Raw genomic sequence first — 15869 nt, 5'->3', positions numbered from 1 at the left:
AGCAATTATGAGTGCAATAGGATGTTAAGTGTAATTTTTTTTCCCTTGAGTACAGAAGTTGTGACTACAGTCTGAATTTGAAACAAAACATTAAGTACCTCATTCTAAAAATTTAAAGAATTACCAGGAATTGGGCTTATTAGAGAGGATAGCCAAATCAGAACTAGCTCTACCATCTATTGCCAATATCCCCTCTCTTACACTCCACTTTCCCAGACTGGTAGGCTGCAGTTTGGATGGTTTTGCAGAAGTGCAATATTCTTGGAGGAAGGCTGTTCTCTCCCCAAATCCAAGGGAATGGAGAGCAAACTCCAAAAGAATTGTACTTAAATATTGGGAGTACACACAGAAGGGAAGACTGATATTTATTCCCCCTTTGGATGTCTTGTTGGTCACTGAATTGACTGAAACAATCTTGTGCCACTTGGACTAAAGAAAAGAGAACTGAAGAGAGACAGTGTGGTGGGGGACTGCCAGGAGGACAGAGGTTAGGATGGGCCTGCAGGTTCTCAGTTTCTGAAGTAGGAGTGATGCTGGGGTTGGCATATGTCGGCTTGTGCAAGGTTTGTCTGCGTGGCAAAGATGGGAGTGGAGCTCCATCTGGACAGGATCACTAATGTGCAGAGAGCAGAGACACGGAAGAAACGTAAGCACAGCTCCGTCTGGGGCCCCCTGCAGAGGCAGGCTGGGTCTCACAGAGGACAACCACTACCCAGTGCTGGCCTCACTGGATGGCAGTCACTTCTAACTAAGGAGAAGACTGTTCTTTTGCCCATTTTAGTAAGGAGATGTTTCTGACTTTTCCTTTTACTTCTTTCATCCTCCCGACACTGGATGAGCCTGTGACTAAAAAAGGAAGAATGTGAGTAAAGACAGGATACCTTCACATCCCCCACTCCTTCTCCCAAGCTGTGGGAAACACAGATTCTGTGTAATAATGAAGGTGGAGAGGTGACAGACTGCATGGAGTCTGAGATTAGAACTTTCAGAATGAATAGATGATGACACCATTTTTTGTAACTATATCAAAGGAAGCTATAGAAACCTGGTTTAAAAAGGAGACCTCTAAATAAAGCAAAGCTAAGGACACAGACTGGAAGATATAAAACACTTTCAGGTTTAAACCTCAATGAATTGGACTCCCCAGTAATCAAATTATGAAAGTCCATGAAATGAATCAGCTCCAAATTGTAGAACCAGAATCAAAGTGTTTGCAAAGGGGACAGAGAAGAGGAATTGGGTTCAAGAGAAATTTAGGGGAAAGAATTTGCAAATTTGGCAGCAGAGAGGATATGGAAAGTAAGAGCATAGGATAGTTCAATTCAGTTCAGTAGCTCAGTCGTGTCCGACTCTTTACAACCTCATGAACTGCAGCATGCCAGGCTTCCCTGCCCATCACCAACTCCCGGAGCTTGTCAAACTCATGTCCATCGAGACAGTGATGCCATCCAATTATCTCATCCTCTGTCGTCCCCTTCTCCTCCTGCCTTCAATCTTTCCCAGCATCAGGGTCTTTTCCAAAGAGTCAGTTCTTCTCATCAGGTAGCCAAAGTGTTGGAGTTTCAGCTTCAGAATCTTCCAACCTTCCAATGAATACTCAGGACTGATTTCTTTTAGGATGGACTGTTGGATCTCCTTGCAGATCAAGGGACTCTCAAGAGTCTTCTCCAACACCACAATTCAAAAGCATCAGTTCTTTGGTGGTCAATTTTATAGTTCAACTCTCACATCCATACATGACTACTGGAAAAACTTAGCTTTTGACTTTTGTCGGCAAAGTAATATCTCTGCTTTTTACAATGCTGTCTAGGTGGGCTTCCCTCATAGCTAAGTTGGTAAAGAATCCACCTGCAATGCAGGAGACCCCAATTTGATTCCTGGGTTGGGAAGATCTGCTGGAGAAGGGATAGGCTACCCATTCCAGGGTTCTTGTGGAACACAGAACACAGTGTTCCAGTGTTCTGTCTAGGTGGGCTTCCCTTGTGGCTCAGCTGGTAAAGAATCTACCTGCAATGTGGGAGACCTGGGTTTGATCCCTGGGTTAGGAAGATCCCCTGAAGAAGGAAAAGGCTACCCACTCCAGTGTTCTGGCCTGGAGAATTCCATGGACCATACAGTCAATGGGGTTGCAAAGAGTCAGACACGACTGAGCGACTTTCACTCTCACTTCACTAGGTGGGTTATAGCTTTTCTTCCAAGGTGCAAGTGTCTTTTAATTTCATGGCTGTGGTCACCATCTGCAGCAATTTTGGAGCCCAAGAAAACAAAGTCTGCCACTGTTTCCATTGTTTCGCCATCTATTTTCCATGAAGTGATGGGACCACATGCCATGATCTTAGTTTTCTGAATGTTGAGTTTAAGCCAACTTTTTCACTCTCCTCTTTCACTTTCATCAAGAGGCTCGTCAGTTTCTCTTGGCTTTCTGCCATAAGGATGCTGTCATCTGCATATCTGAGGTCATTGATATTTCTCTCAGCAGTCTTGATTCCAGCTTGTGTTTCATCCAGCCTGGCATTTCACATGATGTACCCTGCATAGAAGTTAAATAAGCAGGTTGATAATATACAGCCTTGACTGTACTCCTTTCCTGATTTGGAACCAGTCTGTTGTTCCATGTCTGGTTCTAACTGTTACTTCATGACCTGCATACAGATTTCCCAGGAGGCAGGTCAGGTGGTCTGGTATTCCCATCTCTTGATTTTCCAGTTTGTTGTGATCTATGTAGTCAGAGGCTTTGGCGTAATCAATAAAGCAGAAGTAGATGTTTTTCTGGAATTCTCTTGCTTTTTCTATGATCCAACAAATGTTGGCAATTTGAACTCTGGTTCCTCTGCCTTTTCTAAATCCAGCTTGTACATCTGGAAGTCCATGGTTCACTTACTGCTAAAGCCTGGCTTGGAGAATTTTGAGCATTATTTTGCTAGCATGTGAGATAAGTGCAATTGTACAGTAGTTTGAACATTCTTTGGCATTGACCTTCTTTGGGATTGAAATGAAACAGATCTTTTCCAGTCCTGTGGTCACTCAAAAATTTTTTTGAGATTTCCAAATTTGCTGGCATATTGAGTGCAACACTCTACCAGCATCATCTTTTAGGATTTAAAATAGCTCAACAGGATTTCCATCACCTCCACTAGCTTTGTTTGTAGTGATGCCTCCTAAGACCAACTTGACTTCCATTCCAAGATGTCTGGCTCTAGGTGAGTGATCACACCATCGTGATTATCTGGGTCATGAAGATCTTTTTTGTATAGTTTTTCTGTGTATACTTGCCACCTCTTCTTAGTATCTTCTGCTTCTGTTAGTTCCATACCATTTCTGTCCTTTATTGTGCCCATCTTTGCATGAAATGTTTCCTTGCTATCTCCAATTTTCTTGAAGAGATCTCTAGTCTTTCCCATCCTATTGTTTTCCTCTATTTCTTTGCATTGATCACTGAGGAAGCCTTTCTTATCTCTCCCTGCTATTCTTTGGAACTCTGCATTCAAATGGGTATTTCTTTCCTTTTCCCCTTTTGTCTTTGGCTTCTCTTCTTTTTTCAGCTATTTGTAAGGCCTCCTCAGGCAACCATTTTGCCTTTTTGCATTACTTTTTCTTCAGGATGGTCTTGATCACTGTCTCCTGTACAATGTCATGAACCTCCATCCACAGTTCTTTAGAGATCAAATCCCTTGAATCTGTTTGTCACCTCCACTGTGTAATCATAAGGGATTTGATTTAGGTCATATCTGAATGGTCTAGTGGTTTTCCATACTTTCTTCAATTTAAGTCTGAATTTGGCAATAAAGAGTTCATGATCTGAGTCACAGTCAATTTCCAGTCTTGTTTTTGCTGACTCTATAGAGCTTCTCTATCTTTGGCTGCAAAGAATATAATCAGTCTGATTTTGGTATTGGCCATCTGGTGAGGTCCATGTGCAGTCTTTTCTTGTGTTGTTGGAAGAGGGTGTTTACGATGACTAGTGTATTATCTTGGCAAAACTCAGTTAGCCTTCGCCCTGCTTCATTTTGTACTCCAAGGCCAAATTTGCCTGTTATTCCAGGTATCTCTTGACTTTCTACTTTTGCATTCCAGTCACCTATGATAAAAAGGACATCTTTTATGGGTGTTAGTTCTAGAAGGTCTTGTAGGTCTGCATCAGTTCAGTTCAGTCGCTCAGTCGTGTCCGACTCATTGTGACCCCATGAATCGCAGCATGCCAGGCCTCCCTGTCCATCACCAACTCCCGGAGTTTACTCAAACTCATGTCCATAGCGTCGGTGATGCCATCCAGCCATCTCATCCTCTGTCGTCCCCTTCTCCTCCTGACCCCAATCCCTCCCAGCATCAGGGTCTTTTCCAATGAGTCAACTCTTCGCACGAGGTGGCCAAAGTATTGGAGTTTCAGCTTCAGCATCAGTCCTTGCAATGAACACCCAGGACTGATCTCCTTTAGGATGGACTGGTTGGATCTCCTTGCAGTCCAAGGGACACTCAAGAGTCTTCTCCAACACCACAGTTCAAAAGCACCAATTTTTCGGCACAGCTTTCTTCACAGTCCAACTCTCACATCCATACATGACCACTGGAAAAACCATAGCCTTGACTACACGGACCTTTGTTGACAATGTAATGTCTCTGCTTTTTAATATGCTATCTAGGTTGATCATAACTTTCCTTCCAAGGAGTAAGTGTCTTTTAATTTCATGGCTGCAATCACCATCTGCAGTGTTTTTGGAGCCCCCCCAAAATAAAGTCTGACACTGTTTCCACTGTTTCCCTGTCTATTTCCCATGAAGTGATGGGACCAGATGCCATGATCTTAGTTTTCTGAATGTTGAGCTTTAAGCCAACTTTTTCACTGTCCTCTTTCACTTTCATCAAGAGGCTTTTTAGTTCCTCTTCACTTTCTGCCATGAGGGTGGTGTTATCTGCATATCTGAGGTTATTGATATTTCTCCCAGCAATCTTGATTCCAGCTTGTGCTTCTCCCAGCCCAGTGTTTCTCATGATGTATTCTGCATATAAGTTAAACAAGCAGGGTGACAATATACAGCCTTGACGTACTCCTTTTCCTATTTGGAACCAGTCTGTTGTTCCATATCCAGTTCTAACTGTTGCTTCCTGACCTGCATATAGGTTTCTCAAGAGGCAGGTCAGGTGGTCTGGTATTCCCATCTCTTTCAGAATTTTCCACAGTTTGTTGTGATCCACACAGTCAAAGGCTTTGGCATAGTCAGTAAAGTACAGGACCGTTCAATTTCAGCTTCTTCAGCCTTACTGGTTGAGGCACAGACTTGGATTACTATGATATTGAATGGTTTGCCTTGGAAACAAACAGAGATCATTCTGTCATTTTTTGAGATTGCACCCAAGTACTGCATTTTGTATTGTTTTGTTGACTATGAAGGCTACTCCATTTCTTCTAAGGGATTTTTGCCCACAGCAGTAGACATAATGGTCATCTTAATTAAATTTGCCCATTCCAGTCCATTTTAATTCACTGATTCTTAAAATTTCATTGTTCACTCTTGCCATCTCCAGTGTGACCATTTCTAATTTACCTTGATTATTGGACCTAACATTCCAGGTTCCTATGCATTATTGCTTTTTATAGCATCAGACTTTCTTCCATCAATAGTCACATCCACAACTGGGCATTGTTTTTGCTTTAGCTCCATCTCTTCATTCTTTATGGAGTTATTTCTCCGCTCTTCTCCAGTAGCATATTGGACACCTACTGACCTGTGGAGTCCATCTTTCAGTGTCATATCTTTTTGCCTTTTCATACTGAGCACAGGCTAACTTGTGGATTTCTGGCTTGGGTGTCTTATGTTGAAGTTAACTCAAAGACTAAAAATACAAGTGGAAAAGGAAATAAAATTTAGGATTGATGTTTGCCATGATTATAGAGAATTCTGAAGGAAATAGCAAGAAGGGATATTAAATGAATAATTTTCTTCCCTTTCTACATTTAGGAAATAAATGATACAGTTAGGCATTTCTAATTGTATATATTATACAATATATACAATATATAGCCAGAAATATATGTATAATACATAAACAAACACGAATATATGTATATCTAACATATATCCACAAATACACACAAAATAACATGAATATTAAATCATATGATACAAAATGGATATGTAGGTGATAACAAATGGAAATGATGGTTTAGAGTGTAATGTCCCTAATCAAGAGAGATTTTGTAAAAGATGTTTCAGTTTTGAACATATTTGTCTACTTTGTTGAAAGTCTCTCTTTCATTATCACTTTCCTCTTCAATTTAGAGACAAGAATTTTATTGTTTTGTTTTAAAAAGCCGATTTTTTTTTTGTTTGTCTAGAAGAATAATGTGCATGCATGCTAAGCTGCTTCAATCATTTCTGACTCTGTGCTACCCTATGGACTTTAGCCCACCAGGCTTCTCTGTCCTTTGAATTCTCTATCCATGGAGTTCTCCAGGCAAGAATACTGGAGTGGGTTGCCATGCCCTCCTCCAGGGGTACTTCTTGACCCAGAAATTGAACCTGCGTCTTCTGTGTCTCACTGCATTGGCAGGTGGATTCTTTACCCACTGAGCCACTTGGGAAGCCTCCAGAAGAATAAAACCTACTCATAGTAGAGAATCTGCAAAATATAGAAGAGAATGAAGGTGCTGTCTCTCATTATATAGACATTTTATTGTGTCTGTTTGAATGAAAACCTCACTTTGTGTCCAGGTTATAAGATCGAAAACAGGTTGAAAGGAGTGAGAGAAACTGTTGACTTTTGTAGAACATTCCAAGTATAGAATAGATGAAATTGTGAGTCTGCAATATGCATGTCCATGTGCTGGAGGTGGTGTTGGTGGCAGTTATATCAAGTTAACAATGACAGATTTTGTGCTGTTAATATGAAAATAGAAAGTGTGAGTGTGTCCCAGATACATGACAGCATATTATTTTTGTTCAATGGAAATAGATGTTACAAAGAAATTGAATCAGAAGTAAACCTGATGGAAACAATTTCACTATGTTATATACTGTGTAAAGATGCAAATTCTTTTTCTCTTTTTAGCTGTAACTCAACTTCTCTGGGAAAATATAAATGTAATATATGTATATATTTTAAGCAATAAATAACATATATCAAAGAAAGTAAATTTTAAAGATAAAAATCTGGTGCCCTAGATGCTTCTAGAACAAGTGATCTTATCTAGCCAAATTGTCTCCCTTTCCTTTTATTCAATGCTTGGAATGTAAAAACGAAGGTGGAATCAGAAGTCAAAAGAGTTAACTAAAGTGACAGTAGAATCTGAAATTATGAAACTGACTGTGTCTTTCCTTCTCTCTGATATCCTTGGTAAAATTTCCAGGGGAGTTGCCATTTTCATTGTTCTCATTTGGAGATATGCAGACTAATGTGAGATCTATCTATACTATTTTCTCACTCATCTTAAAGTCACTAATTTTTCAAGTTTTCAAGTCTTAAGCCCCCATGCTTAGGATTTCAATATAGTTCAAATCAATTCAATAACATATCAGTCATGACTCAATCAGAGAAGCAGAACCACTAAGATGAATGTATATATGTATATGGATTTCCTTGATTCCTTCCTGCTTTTCTTCTTCCTTTCTTTTTTCCCTCTCTTTCCCTTCATCCCTTTCTTCCTTTTTTTTTTCTCTTCCTTTCTTCCCTTCCTTCTCATCTATTTATCCATCTATATATCTATCATCATCTACTTTATGTTGGCGGTTTTATTGTTGTTTTCAGATATTCAATTCACTTGCATTGTGTTTTGGTATTATAAGTGGTTGGGGAGAGTGGATCCAGATTTAAAATACCATGTTTTAAAATATTAGGATTCCCATTTCCTCTTTACCCTATTACTAGAGTCAATAGTTTAGAGGGTATCCTGCCCACTGTTTTCTAAATAAGAACTTTTTGGCTCTATCATAGGGGCAGTTCCATCTTTTACTTTTTTATATGGAAAGACTCATGTTGTTTATCTTCTCTTAATGTCTTTTCCTTTTCACCTTTCTTGGATTAGGTTCCTGGACACAGAGTCTGAGGCGGAGAACTGCCTGCGGAAGGTTCACTGGGGAGAGCCTTTAGGGGCAGTGAGTCAGGAAACACTGGCTGCTTCTGGACGAGACCGGCAGACTCAGTGTAGACTGCCCTTCCCAGCGTGTGTGGGCGTCATCCAGTCCTTTGAGGGTCTCAACAGGATAGGAAGACTGAAGGGTTAGGAAATCTCCCCTTTTGCTTCCTGCCTGCCTGCTTGAGCTAGTACCTGTTCTTTTCCTGTCTTTGGACTGGGATTTACATCTTCAGCTCTCATTCTCAGAGCTTTGGATTCAGACTGGAATTACATCACTGGCTTTCCTATGCTTCCAGTTTGCAGACTGCAGATCTTGGGACTTCTCAACATCATATAATGAGTGAATTCCTCACAATAAATCTCTCCATATACCTATCTATCTATCTATATATATCTATATGCATTCTATTGGTTCTGTTTCTCTGGAGAACCCCTGACTAGTACATTTAGGCAAAAAAGGATATTTATTGGCTAATGTAACTTGAAAGTCTGTGGATAGCTGGAGTGAGGGATTCAGATGACATCACTCGGTTCTTGTCTCTCTACATCTTTCTGCTTGGCTCTTATCTGAGTCAGCTCTGACTTCAGACAAGCCCTCATGATGACTGGGGGTTCTGCCAACACACACAGACTTACTTCCTTTTCATGAAAAACCCAAGATATAGGGTTTCTTTTCACTAACAGCTTCGAGAACACATCTGGGCCTGAAACTCTTTGGCTAAAGGATAGGATACAGTGATTAACTGGCTCAGGACCTGTATTCACCCTTGAAGCATGTGATGTACCTACATAACCCAAGAGTCAGAAAAGCAGGCTTTATCGAGGTAATTTGGGGTAGAAGAGGCAAAAAAGAGGAAAAGTATGCTAGGAACATCCAATAAAAAGAACAAAACTTTTAAAAAGAGCCAGGCTATATATTTCTATTTTCAGTTAATTTAAAAAAAATTTTAATTTCCTGCTATATCCTTGGGACCTGTATTAAATGCTGGAATACAGAGAACAAGATAGAGTCCCTGGTTTCAAAGAGCTTGTATTCTAGTGGGGGAGGAAATGAAAAATAAACAGATAAATATGCAACCTGTTGTTCCAATTATCAATTTATTGTCTCTCCAAATCCTCCCTTCTTTGCCTAGGTTTGGAAAGCTAAAGCTGGGCACTGTGAGCATTTCTTGTTTTCCAGCTTCAAAATGTTAAACTTCATTAATGCACGTCACAGGGCAATATGATAAGGCAGGATGGTATTTCCTTTCAGAGTTCCTGTCATCCATTATTATTATTCTATGAGAAAGCCCAGCAGTTCCTACAGATGAGTTCTAGCTGCATCCTTAGGTCAAGCTCTCCCTACCATGGCCACTTCTCATGGGTTCTGGCCAATCTCCAGCAATGGCAGGCAGCACAGGCCTGGCCACACCCTCTGACAAGAGCAGACTTCTAAAGACCAGTAGTAGCTCATACCCACTGGTAGATTTTCCTGGCTCCAGATAGGCTACGTGTTCCTCTGGTGGCCATGCCCTTTCCGAAAAGGTCTGAATCCCAGCCCTAGGGAGGGGAAAGCCCTCTTAGCCTTTACCTCTGATAAGTGTTTCAGCCTAGAGGTAGTCGCTACCTTTTTGTATAGGTTGTATCTAGAATCCTCAGGGTCCTCGTCTACCCCTTTTATTAATTAACTGCCTCTTACTAGTTTAAAAATTCTTTATACTAAAATTCTCTTCTTTAAATATATGGTGTTGTTTCTGTCTCTTGACTGGGCAGTGACTAACATACAGGTCACGTAATGATCAACACTAGAAAGAAATGAGTTCTAAAGGAAGAAAAGAATTGTTCTGGATAGGGTCATCAGGGAAGGATTTTGAGGCCTGAATAGAGCAAGGATATGAAAACTGTAGAGCAGAGTATTTTAGAGAACAACCAGCACATGCAAAGACCCCCAAGGTAGAAATGAGCCAGGCATGTTCAAAGAAGAGCAGAATTTTGGTGAACAGCTGGTGAGGGTGTGAGCGGGAGTGGTGGGAAATGAGGTCAGAAAAGCAGTCAGGACCCAGACTATGGAGGGCTTATAGCGTCATGGTGAAGAGTTTGGATTCTGTTCTACAAATAATATGAAGCCACTGGAGGGTTTTGAACAGAGAAGTAACTTGACCTGACTTATGTTTTTAAGAATCCTCTCTGGCTTCTGTGCAAAAGAATCAACTGTGGTAGGTAATGGGCCTATTAAAATAATTCATGTAAAATGATGGAAGTTTAGACTAAGTGAAGACATAAAGGTAGTGGGAAGTGCTTATTTTTTGGACATATTTGAAGGTAAACGTAATTCTCCTGGTAGACTGAGAAATGAAGTTGCCCGTAACTGAGATGGGGAATGTGAGAAGGAGCATGTTTTGGATTTTTCTGGGTCAATTATTTAGTTTGGGAGAGTTTTAACATACATTAAGTTTGAGAAGTCTACTAGAATTCTAAATGGAGCTACTGAGTGGGAAACTTGGTATACAGTTGGGAATTCAAAGGAACGTTAGAGACCAGAGAGGTACATTTGGTTATCATTAGCATATAGACAGTAATTTTATATGATGGAATTCCTAATGCAGTGAGGATAAGTAGGTAAGAAAAGTCTGAGAATAGAGCCCTGGATCAATGAATATTAGGAGCTTGGCAATAAGAAGAAAAACCAGCAAAGAAATGGATGGAAGTGCCTGATGAGCAAGGAGGTGAATCAAAAGAAAACATTGTTCTGAAAGTGAGGAGAGTATTTCAAGAAGGAAAAAAAGGTAAAAAGACCATGTATGCAGGGTTTCTCGACAGAGTAAGATAGAACTTGTGGTTTGATCAGAGGACCTAGCAATATGAGGTCAATGGTGACCTTGACAAAAGCTATTTTGGTGGACAGGTAGGGACAAAAGTCTGATTGAACTGGGTTCAAGAGGAAAGTAGGAAAGTGAAGTCATTCAGTTGTGTCCAACTCTTTGTGACTCCATGGACTGTAGCCTACAAGGTTCCTCTGTCCAAGGGATTTTCCAGGCAAGAGCACTGGAGTGGATTGGCATTTCCTTCTCCAGGGGATCTTTCCCACCCAGGGACTGAACCCAGGACTCCTGCATTGCAGGCAGATGGTTTACATCTGAGCCACCAGCGAAGCTCAAGAGAGAGGCTTCGAGAGAGGTGAGGAGAGGAAGCGCAGCTATTTCACAGGCACACTGCTGTAGAGGGAAGGAGAAAAGGGAAACAGTTGATGGATAGGTGTGTTTGATCGAGAGAGACTGTGCAAGTATGCATTCACAGCAAAGGTCTACTCAGAGGGAAAACTGAAGATGCAGGAGAGAGAGTAAATGCTGGTTGGACCAATATCCTTGCACAGATGAGAGGGCTAAATCCTATGCATAACCGGTGTGCATGACCCTTGACAGAAGCAGACAGTTTATCTGCAGTTTATCTGCAGATTACAGACATCTGTACTAAATGTTCTTTTGATAACTTTTATTTCCTTAGAAAAATAAGAGCAAGGCTTTTACTTCAGATTAAGGAGTGGGGAACAGTGGTTTGAGGTTTGTGAAGTGAATATAATGTGAAAAATATTGTCTGGGAAAATGAGAGAATGAATTTCTAGAGAAATATATAGAATTCAGGACAATGAATGTGTGAACAGAAGACAGCACATTTTACTAAGTAAAATCAATTCCAGGAAAGCTGGAAATATCCCTTCCCCTATGCTGCCTATTTCATCCTTGAAATATGCACATCACAAAACCTATCTCAATAGTAAAGGCCCAAACCATAGCCATTCTACCATTTAAAGCTCTGCCTATCATCTACTTATGGGAAGAGAGGACTGGGACCAAGGCAGATAGCTGACACAGGTACGCTAGATGAATTAGAAAGGTAGAGGGACCCAGAAGCTTGTAAAAACTTTTTTCAGAATTTGATGTTTAGGTTTCTTGGGTAAATAGAACAATAGATATTTGAAACTCAGACGGCTTTTGTTCCCAATCCAGAAGAATCTCTGTTTGAGACTGGCTTTTCAGATTTAGCAGTTTGTAAACTTATTCTGAGGAAAAGGCAATGGCAACCCACTCCAGTACTCTTGCCTGGAAAATCCCATGGATGGAGGAGCCTGGTGGGCTGCAGTCCATGGGGTCGCGAAGAGTCAGACACCACTGAGCAACTTCACTTTCACTTTTCACTTTCATGCATTGGAGAAGGAAATGGCAGCCCACTCCAGTGTTCTTGCCTGGAGAATCCCAGGGATGGCAGAGCCTGGGTGGCTGCCGTCTATGGGGTCACACAAAATCGGACATGACTGAAGCGACTTAGCAGCAGCGGCAGCAGCAGCAAACTTATTCTGAAGTCTTAAGGATAGGCAGTCTTAAGTCTTGTAAGTGGATGGAACCTAATTTATTCAAGCCATTTCTGTATCCCAAATAGGTTAGTATGTTCCAAGTGGCAGGAGAAAGTAATATTTGTTGAAATAGTTTTTCCCCCCTATGCTGGAACAGGCTTTTTCACAATAAAAATATCAAGTCATCGAATCCTTAAAACAACTTAACCAGTTAGGTATTTGTGGTAGAAATCTTTTGATTTCTCATCATACTTTTTCTACTGGGAGCTTCACTATCATTTATGATTTTGATTGAACGTTGTCTGCTAGCGTAAGTGTGTGATGCAGCTGATTTCTCAGCATTATATTTTCTCCTTGAATGAGCCAATAGAGTCTTCTCTAGGAGTTGATACGTGAGTGGGAACTGGGAGAGACAAGGTTTGTATTTATTCATTAATTAACTCAATAAATATTAATTAGTATTTACTATATTTCAGACACTCTTCTAGGTTTTGGGGACAAGAAAGTGGGCAAATCAGTCTCTCTTCCCAGGAAACTTTCCTTCTTCTGAGATTGAGTACAGAAAGAATCATTATTCAGGAGGTACCACTTACTGTGGGCTTCCCCTGTGTCTCAACGGTAAAGAATCTTCCAGCAGTGCAGGAGATGCAGGAGGCCTGGGTTTGATCCCTGGGTCAGGAAGATGCTCTGAAGAAGGGCATGGCTACCTACTCCAATATTCTTGCTTGGAGATTCTTATGGGCAGATGTGCCTGGTGGGCTATAGTCCACGGAGTTGCAAAGAGTCAGACATAACTGAAGCAACTTAGCACACACACACACATCACTTGCTATTGTTTGTTTGTTCTGCCGAATCTACCTGAGGGTGCAGCTAGCATAGAGGAAAACTGAACCGAGACTGAAAAACACACAACACTAACATGTCAATCTTGCATCCTTGGTTTCAGCCAGACTTTACATTAAATATAGTCCTCAACCTTTAGGTTGCTTTTATCTTTTCCATTTATCCTTAAGCCAGTTTGAGTTGAATGTCTACTTATACTGTATACATTTTTTAATAAATTCCTGTGACTAGCCTAAAACCCTACAAGGTGTGGAGAGGGTACAGAGGAAAAGAAAAGACATAAGGTCTTAGCTTTATGGAATCTTTTAATGGGGAAGGCAGATAATAAATACATGACTAATAACATTTCAGATAGTAATACGCGCTTTGAAAAGATTTAGAAAGGCTAATGGAGTAAAAATTAAATGTGTGCTTGTGGAAGAGGGTGGAGACAACTTTATTCAAAATGTCAAAGAAAGTCTCTCTAAGGAATTGCCATTTGAGCTGAGATCTGGATTGTCAGGGAGCCAGCCTTGTGAAAATATGGGGCGTGAGTTTCCTAGTAGGAGAAAATATAAGTACATTGTCTCTGAAATCCAGATACAAATGTTATATTAAGCTTCATAAAGAAGGTCACAATGAACAAGGTGGGTGGGGAAGATCAATTTCATGTAGGCTCTCTTAGAATTTGCTAAGGATTCTGGATTTTATTATAATTGCAATTCAAATCCATTGATAATTTTGTAGTAGAAGCATACACTTAGTTGTTTTATGTTCCAAAGGATATTCACCTTGTTACACGAAGAACGAACTATAGTGGGACAAGAGGAAAAGCAGAAGGGAGACCAGTTAAGAGTCTATTAATCCAAGTGAGAGATGTTGCCAGCTTGAACTAGGGTGGTTGCAGTAAAGACAGAGGAATTGGTGGGATCAGGGTACATTCTTAGAGCAAGTAGGATCTCCTGATAGATTGATTAGATATATGAATGGAGAGTGGGAGAGATGAAGAGTGGGAGTAGAAGGTCAAGGAAACAATAAGGCTGCTTCCTAGGATTTTGGCATAACCAACTGGATGAAAAGTTGTGAGACTAAAGGAGATGGAGATGATCTGGGGAGGAAAAGTTTGACAGGACTGATAATGGGATGAATGGGTATATGTCACAATTTCAATATGAAGTGTTAAGTGCAAAATTCTTCTTACCTACAATAGAGCTGATGCTGAGTAGACCATTGGATTTGCCAGTATGGAGTTTAGAAAAGTCATATAACCTGTAGATCTAAACATGCATTCTATTTGAAGCCATAAGATATGATGAGACCTCCCAGTGGAGGAACAAAGATGGAGCTCTTGGATGATCCAACATTTACAATTCAGGCAGAAAAAGACGTGTCTCCAGAGATTAAAAAGTAATCTCTGTTGAGGTCATAGAAAGTCCAAATGATTATGATATTAAAGAAGTCAAGAAGGAAGTATTAACAAGGAAAGAATGTGTTCAGCCATGCCTATTGGAAACCAGCTACTGAGAGTCCCGTAAGGTGAGCACTGAGAACTGAATACTGGTTGACTAAGCTGATCTTGAAAAAGAGAAGCTTCAGTGAATACTGAGAGACAGGGGCTTCCATGCAGTGCACTGAAGAAGCTGGGGAAACCAGGACCTGGAGACAGTGTGAATGATTCTTTCAGAAGAGCAGAGAAATGAGGCAGTTGTCAGAAAGGAATATGGAGTTAACAAAAGGTCACTTGCAACCATAAGTCCTGACTAATACTATGTCATCCTCATTAAAACACATGAGAAACTGGGAACTGCTGAGTGTACGTAACCTGCTCAGTGACATGCTGCTAGTAGGTAGCAGTACTACAGTTTAAAATCAGATCTTTTTTTGCTAAAACTCATACTTTTTCATACTGTATGTCAGGCTTTGCTGTTTACACTGTGTACAGTTATAGTTGTTCAGTTGATAAGTTGCGTCTGACTCTTGGTGACCCCATGGACTGCAGCATGCCAGGCTTACCTGTCCTCCACTATCTCCCAGAGCTTGCTTCAATTTGTGCCCACTGAGTTGGTGATGCTATCTAACCATCTCATCCTCTGCTTCATATTCTCCTTTGGCCTTCAGTCTTTCCCAGCATCAGGGTCTTTTCCAGTGAGTTGGCTCTTTGCATCAGGTGGCCAAAGTGTTGGATCTGCAGCCTCAGCAGCAGTCCTTCTAATGAGTATTCATCATTGACTTCCTTTAGGATTGACTGGTTTGATCTCTTTGCTGTCCAAGGGACTCTCAAGAGTCTTCTCCAGCACCACATTTCAAAAGCATCAGTTCTTCAGCACTAAGTGTTCTTTATGTATCAATTCTAATATCTTCACATAACTACTGGAAAAACAATAGCTTTAACTATATGGACCTTTGTCAGCAAAGTGATGACTCTGCTTTTTAGTATGCTGTCATAGCTTTCCTTCCAAGGAGCAAATGTGTTCTAATTTCATGACTGCAGTCATCATCCACAGGGACTTTGGAGCCCAAGAAAATAAAATTTGCCTCTTTCCACTTTTCCCATTTGCAATGAAGTGATGGGGCCTGATGCCATGATCTTAGTTTTTTTAATGTTGAGTTTCAAGCCGGTGTTTTCACTCTCCTCTTTCACCCTCA

The sequence above is a fragment of the Dama dama genome, chromosome 9 (genome assembly GCF_033118175.1).
Source record: "Dama dama isolate Ldn47 chromosome 9, ASM3311817v1, whole genome shotgun sequence".
NCBI classification, from domain to species: domain Eukaryota; kingdom Metazoa; phylum Chordata; class Mammalia; order Artiodactyla; family Cervidae; genus Dama; species Dama dama.
This window is presented reverse-complemented; position numbering follows the sequence as displayed.